A 6,882-nucleotide genomic window follows, 5' to 3' on the forward strand; every position below is an offset into this window, starting at 1 on the left:
CATATCTTGACTAGGGGAGCCCTGTCAGCTTTTAAATTGCCCTGTAGGCCCCCCAAATGTCAGCATATGAAACCCACAATTTCAATGTCTAAAAAAAAAATATTTAAAGGTAACTGAGCATGCCCCTACAAGCTACATATTCTATAAAATCAGTATTTCTCTGAGATGTTTAGAGATTAATTGACATCTCATGTGTCTACACGAGCACTTTAGGCGCATTCAAGCAAAGGAAGAGAGGTGCTGTCAGAGACCAGGGCTTCATAGGCCATGGAGGTGGGGAAGGGCCTAGAGAGTAAATCCTATGATCTGCAGCTGAGGGAGCTGGAAAGGGGCTGAGCCTGGAGCAAAGGAGGCTCAGGGGGGCCCTTGTGGCTCTGCACAGCTCCTGACAGGAGGGGACAGCCAGGGGGGTCAGGCTGTGCTCCCTGGGAGCAAAGCAGAGAACAAGGGGAAACAGCCTCAAGCTGCACCAGGGAAGATTCAGGCTGGAAATCAGGAGGAATTTCTTCATGGAAAGGGTGGTTGAACACTGCAGGAGGCTGCCCAGGTGCTGGATTCCACATCCTTGGAGGTGTCCAAGGAATGACTGCACGTGGCACTTAGTGCTGTGGGCAAAGTGACAAGGTGGGGAGCAGTCACAGGTTGGACTTGATGGTCTCAGAGTTCTTTTCCTACCTAAATGATTCTGGGATTCTGTATTGACAGAAAGCTTCTTTCTCCCTGGAGATTTCTAATCCCATAATTCATGGAAAGTTGAATATCCAATCTACAATCCAGCAGCACAGTAGAAGGACTCCTGACAAGGACATAAAGAGTAGTCATTTAAACCATGTTTGTTTTGCATTTTTTTCACACACCCTAATCCATGTGGTCCTAGTCCTTTGTGTAGCTGTACTGAAGAAACAGCTACTTACAATTTATGGCAGACAGTTTAGAAATAATTCTTCAGGGCAGACTGTAGTTACACAAACTCCAGATTAGCCACTGTGAAGAACAACTCCCCTGCTAGGCCTCAAAAGGGTAATCCTTGCTTATCCCACTTCCATATCACAGAATGACAACACTGCCTGAGGCAGTCATGGACTCATTAAGGTTGGAAAAGTTCTGTAATATCATTGAGTACAACCATTAACCCAGCACTGCCAAGGCCACCACTAAACCATTTCCCAAGAGCTACATCCATCTTTTCCAGGGCCCACATCAATATATCTATGTGTCTGTGAGGATGGAGGAAACTGGGAATGTTAATGCTATCCCTGGCTGTAGTTTTTGCCATATCTTGACTAGGGGACCCTACACATCCACAGGACTTTTAAATACCTCCAAGGATAGTGATTCCACAACCGCCCTGGGTAACCTGCTCCAACGCTTGACAAACTTTTCAGTGAGAAAAATTTTACAGGTATGCAATCAAATCTATCCTGATGCAGCTTGAGGCCATTTCCTCTTGTCCTGTTCCTGTTCCCTGGGATCCGAACCTGACCCCCACCTGACTGCACCCTCCTGTCAGGGAGTTGTGCAGAGCCAGAAGGTCCCCCTGATCCTCTTTTTCTCCAGGATGAACAATCCCAGTTCCTTAAACTGCTCCTCATCAGACCTGTGTCCCATGCCCTTCTCTGGACATGCTCCAGGAACTCCATGCCTTTTGTGAAGTGAGTGGCCCAAAACTGAACACAGGATTCAAGAAGTGATTTCACTTTTGCATCAGACAGAGAATGAACTACTAATCAGATTTCCATACTGCAGTTTTGCAGGATCCTATACTGTGCATTTTCCACAGCGCCACTGTGGTGAGATGTTCAGCTTACTGTCAGCAGGAATCTCAAAGCTCCTGTAAAACCACTGAGTTCCCTTTCTGGAAATAGCCCATATTTTTTCTTGTCTGTGAGATATCTTCTACATTTTTAGCATTGTTTCATTATTTCAAGCTCTCTCTGCACGTTCAATTACCAATTTATCCCTTATGAAATGGTGGAATCCTCATTATCCATGCAAGATTTTCAGAAATTCACTCTAGAAGTCAGTAGTCCTTTTATCTGCATCTGCATTTTTCCAGTTCTATCTCAACAATTCTAGTGTTAGATCATTGTAATGTAAACATTTTTCTTCATTTCCTGGTGTCCGCTCTTAAGTACTTTGAGGACACTGCTTGCATTCTCCATGGAAAAAAATCTTAAAAGGTAACCTTAAAAAGTACAATTTAGTGCATTCTCCACGGAAAAAAACTTCAAAAGGTAACTTTAAAAAATACAAATATGGTCAAAAATCACAGAAAAATCCCAAAAGAAGTGACTCCCAAAAGCTCTTCTGTGAATAGACATCCTGGTTTAATTGACAGCAGGAAAATTTAAGGTTGTTTAATAAACTTCATTCCTCCAGCCGTGCTCAGCCCAGAAGTCAACACAGACTTTGTTTGCAAGGATCAGCTCATGGTGAGCAGTTAACCCTTGGAGCCTGCAGAGTTCTGCACTGTCCTGAAACGCTCCCCTTCCCTGTGTGACAATCTGTTATAGCCCGGTGCCATCACCAGCTGGCAGGTAATTTTCCTGTGGAAGACTTTTTCTTCCCAGTAAGCGCTGTCGTGGTAATATTCCACCCCAGCCATGTAGTTAAAAGAAATTGAAAGGAATAGTCATTTCCCGAGGATGCCTCAACCCACCCAGAGACAGGCGGGCGAGAGGGGATAAATCGCTTTTGGAGGCACTTTCATCTCTTTGCCAATTAGAAATTAGACTACACACCAGACTTTTATGTGCATAAAGCTTGTTGGGATAAATCTTACTCCAAACATTTGAGTTCTGCGACAGGCAATTCCAGTAACAATAACTATAAGGTTGCCTGACATAGAGATACATTGGGAAACCAGATATTGTTGCTCACAGATTATGAGGAAAGAAAGAGAGGAACACGGAACACGGCCAGATTTAACTTTTACAAATAATAAACTTATAGAAGGAAAGACAGGAGAATCAAACTCTCATTTAGGATTAAGGAACAAAGACACAGTTTGAATCTCCAGGATGTGGACAGACAAAGTGTAACGCCATTGATCAAATAAGTCGTGTAGCTGGCCATGGGTATTTAGAGTAAATCCCCAGTCACCAGCATCCCACCTTTTAGAATAGCCTAGCTGGGATCCAGTGGAAGGCATTATCTGTGGGTTTAATTTTACTGCTGCATCAGGAGCTTTTGAAAAATATGCTTTCAATAGCCCTACAATTCATTGTAGATCATGAAAAAAAAAAAAAGTACATTTCAAATAAAAAAAACAGGACAGACTCTAACAAAAATAGCAATGAATTCTCTTCCACACAAAGGAAAAGAAAAATTAAATTGTTGAATGTTTCATGAAATGCCTTGTGGCAAAATACCTGACATTACCATTAGTAAGTAAATTCTAACCTTTGCCTTTGTCCTAGTTTTACCTATAGTGTTTGGATGTCAATCCACGAACATGGGACCAAAAGTAGGTAGTGTTACCTTTCCTGTGACTGTTGTCAGGCATGGAGTCTTCCATTTTAAACCTTATTTCAGGTTTAAATTCTTATATTGATGTATGTGTATATTTAGTTACTATGTAGATGCTTATATATAAGTCTGCTTCAGTTCAAAGCTCAGGTTCTGAATTTATGGTGATTAATTATTCATGTTACTTCACTCTAATTATCTATTTCAGTTACAATGTAACTAAGATGACTGCTGTGTATTTAAGTCATCTTGAAATCCCATTGGGATCCTGATTTGGTTTGTTCCATTTCCTTAACTTTTCTCTTCTCCAGAGATGTTGTTTCTCATTGACCAGCTGGAATACTGCTGGATTCCTTAGGAGAGAACTCTTCCCCCAAATCTTGCCCTGTTTTCAGCCACCTTTGAAGCTGATTACAACTGTGGCCCATTGTATCAAGGTCAGAGCACAATGTTTGCTTGGCTCCAACTCAAGGGAAGATAAAAAATATGTCTGAGCAAAATTAGGATTAGTCTTAAATAACTATTGCATACAATGAATGCTGCTTCCAGACAGCATCATTAGTCCACACAAGGAGTGGAAGAGATGTAGCTGACAAACAAACACATTTATCTGCCTTGGTTATAAGACTACCTTTCCTATTTTTAATTAGTATGAGACCTCCACCTCTGCAGTTCATCAAGGTGCACTGTGGTTGATTCATGCTTTTTGTCCCTTCTCACAATAAGGAGAGAATTATGTTCATAATGATTTTGCATTTGACAAGGACCATGAAAGTCTAGCTGGGCATCAAGACAGCTTGATGTATCAAGCTTGATGTATCTAGCTTGATGTATCAAGACAGTTGTGCTGTTCACACTTGCTTATAGACCAACATTTTCATTGGAAATATTATTTATATGAAATATAAATAACATTTTTTCAGTTTTCACTTTTGCAGTCCTCATGTCTCATCCAAGGAAAAGGAAAGAGCAATTAATTCTTTTCATGGTTAATTATAAGTTTCTAAAATTTGCAGCATGAATACTGTGGGACATGTTGGAAATGCCTTGTTGTACCAAAAAAATTTTACCAAAGAAATTTTCCCAAGGTACTGCAGGAGGTGATGCACTATATACACAATGAAACTCATTAAATGTCACGTTTTGCTGCAGAAGTCCATTCATTAAAATGTCCTGGTTTAGATATGAGATTTAATGGAATTTCTCTATAAACCTCAGCCTCCTTATCTTTTTCCTGTTAGTTTCTGATGTGCTTCATTGTCAGTTAGAAGAAGGTAAATACATAAGCGATGATGTGGCAATTTCAGTACAATGCACTGAGTTTATTATCACAGTTTTGAGGAAATCTGCTTTGAGTGTAGGACAAAGAAGCCACTTTTGTTTCATTCACAACAGAGAAAATGCAAAACTTACAGAATATAAAGGCTTTAGATGATGATAAGCAAGAAAACTAAGATAACAGCTTGAAAAACATGGGGGAAAAATAAAAAGTGGGATTAATTGCATTATTCTGCAATAGGTGCTGAGCAGTCAGATTCTCTTCTCACAGTTAGGTCTTGTTCTCACTGAGGTACCAGTAATTTGGCCTAAGCAATGAAGGCTTTAATATTAAGCACTGGCACTTCATCTTATAGTCAGGTAGCAAAGAAAAATCATTGTCTTCCTGTCAAGCATACTGGGGAAAAAAGGATTAAGAGCCATAGTTTAAATGATAAGATTGAAATAGTCTTGAAAATGCAAACATTTGCTGGCAGAAAGACAGATGTAAAGCAAACAGTCCATGATCTCTGTCTGATTTTAGAGGTTTGACAACATTTGATGTAAGACAAGAACTCCATTCTTTACCATGTAATGTCTCAATAATTCCTGCTTTGTTTTTCTTAGTATAAAACTCTATCATTTACTGCCCTGGCTTCAAAACCACAAAGTTTTAGCCAAACCTTTTCTTCAGGTTTGATTCACAGATGTCTAAACATTTTTCTGCTGGAATTATTTTTTTGAAGGGGAACAAAACACAAGTAGGAGAAAAAAACTGAATGTTTAATTTTCATCCTGACTACAATTTCAGTGTTCAACATTTTTTACTGCTATTTTAAGTGCTGGGAAAAGGACAAATTGGCTGAAAGTAAATATTCATGTGCCATTGAACATACAAAAAATTCAAGGTATTCAATGTGAATTCACATGGAACTATGAAAACAATATTTCCCTCCATTTTTCATGCTGTAACTGCAGAAGAGGAATTCCTTTTGGAGTGTTATTAGTCAGCATAAAAACGTCCCTTATTAAAAAAAATAAATTAAGAAACAGAGAGAAATTAATATCCAGCAGTATTAGCCTGAAAGCAAAATGAAAGCAGCTGTGTCAACTCTGAAGGTCTGACTGAGTTAGTACATGACATTTTATATCTTATTTCAGACTGACTGGAGTATACGCCTTGGGAATACACAAAATTAGAGCCTTGTTTTAGCAGTCTTATTAGGGCAAAATTACCTTTGAAACTGAGTAAAGAGAGAGATAAGATTTACAGGGCCCAGACTTGAAAAAAAAAGGAATCAGATGTGTAAGGATTGATTTATAGTATCCAAACTCATAGTATTATCTTGTCAGCAGACACCAAAACCAGTTCCAACAGGGACAGTATTAGAACTCAAGGGGAAGGACTGGAATAATTGATCCCATTTGTTAGCATCCCAATCACTAGCAATGATCAACTCTGGGCTGTCTTGAACAGATCAAATAGATTTTCAAAGAGTCACTGTTAACAGCAATCTGTTTAGAGAGATGTAAAAATTTAGGTCCATTGGAGATATCTTGTACTTCCAGCACTCTGTAAAGCCAGAACAAAAAGTTTAAAACTTATCTCAGTGCTCCCATGTGTTACATACATTGCCCAGAACTTCAGGGCTGCAGTACAAGGAGTCTGGCAGATGGTCAGTACATGAAAATAAAAGTGTTGAATTTTACTCAAGCAAAACAAAAGTAACACTTTTCCATTCCTAATCCAGGAAGAATTATGATGCATATGGGAAACAATTATTAGTTTTGATAAAGAAATTGTGTCAGTTTCCTAGATAATCTCATTGCACATGTGTGACAGTGGTCACAAGGGTTGCAGGTGAAGAGAGAGGCGAGAATGTTGATCTCATGTTCAGAAGGCTTGATTTATTATTTTATGATATATATACTGCATTATAACTATACTAAAAAGAAATAGAAGGAAAAGTTCTCAGAAGGTTAGCTAAGCTAAGAATAGAAAAGAATGAATAACAAAGATCTGTCTCTCGGTAGAGACCGAGTCCCAGCTCTCCCGTGAGTGGTCAGTAAATCCAAACATCCACAGGAGACCAATCATGCATCCACCTGTTGCATTCCACAGCAGCAGATAACCATTGTTTGCACGTTGTTGCTGAA

This window comes from Melospiza melodia, chromosome Z, assembly GCF_035770615.1.
Source record: "Melospiza melodia melodia isolate bMelMel2 chromosome Z, bMelMel2.pri, whole genome shotgun sequence".
NCBI lineage: Eukaryota > Metazoa > Chordata > Aves > Passeriformes > Passerellidae > Melospiza > Melospiza melodia.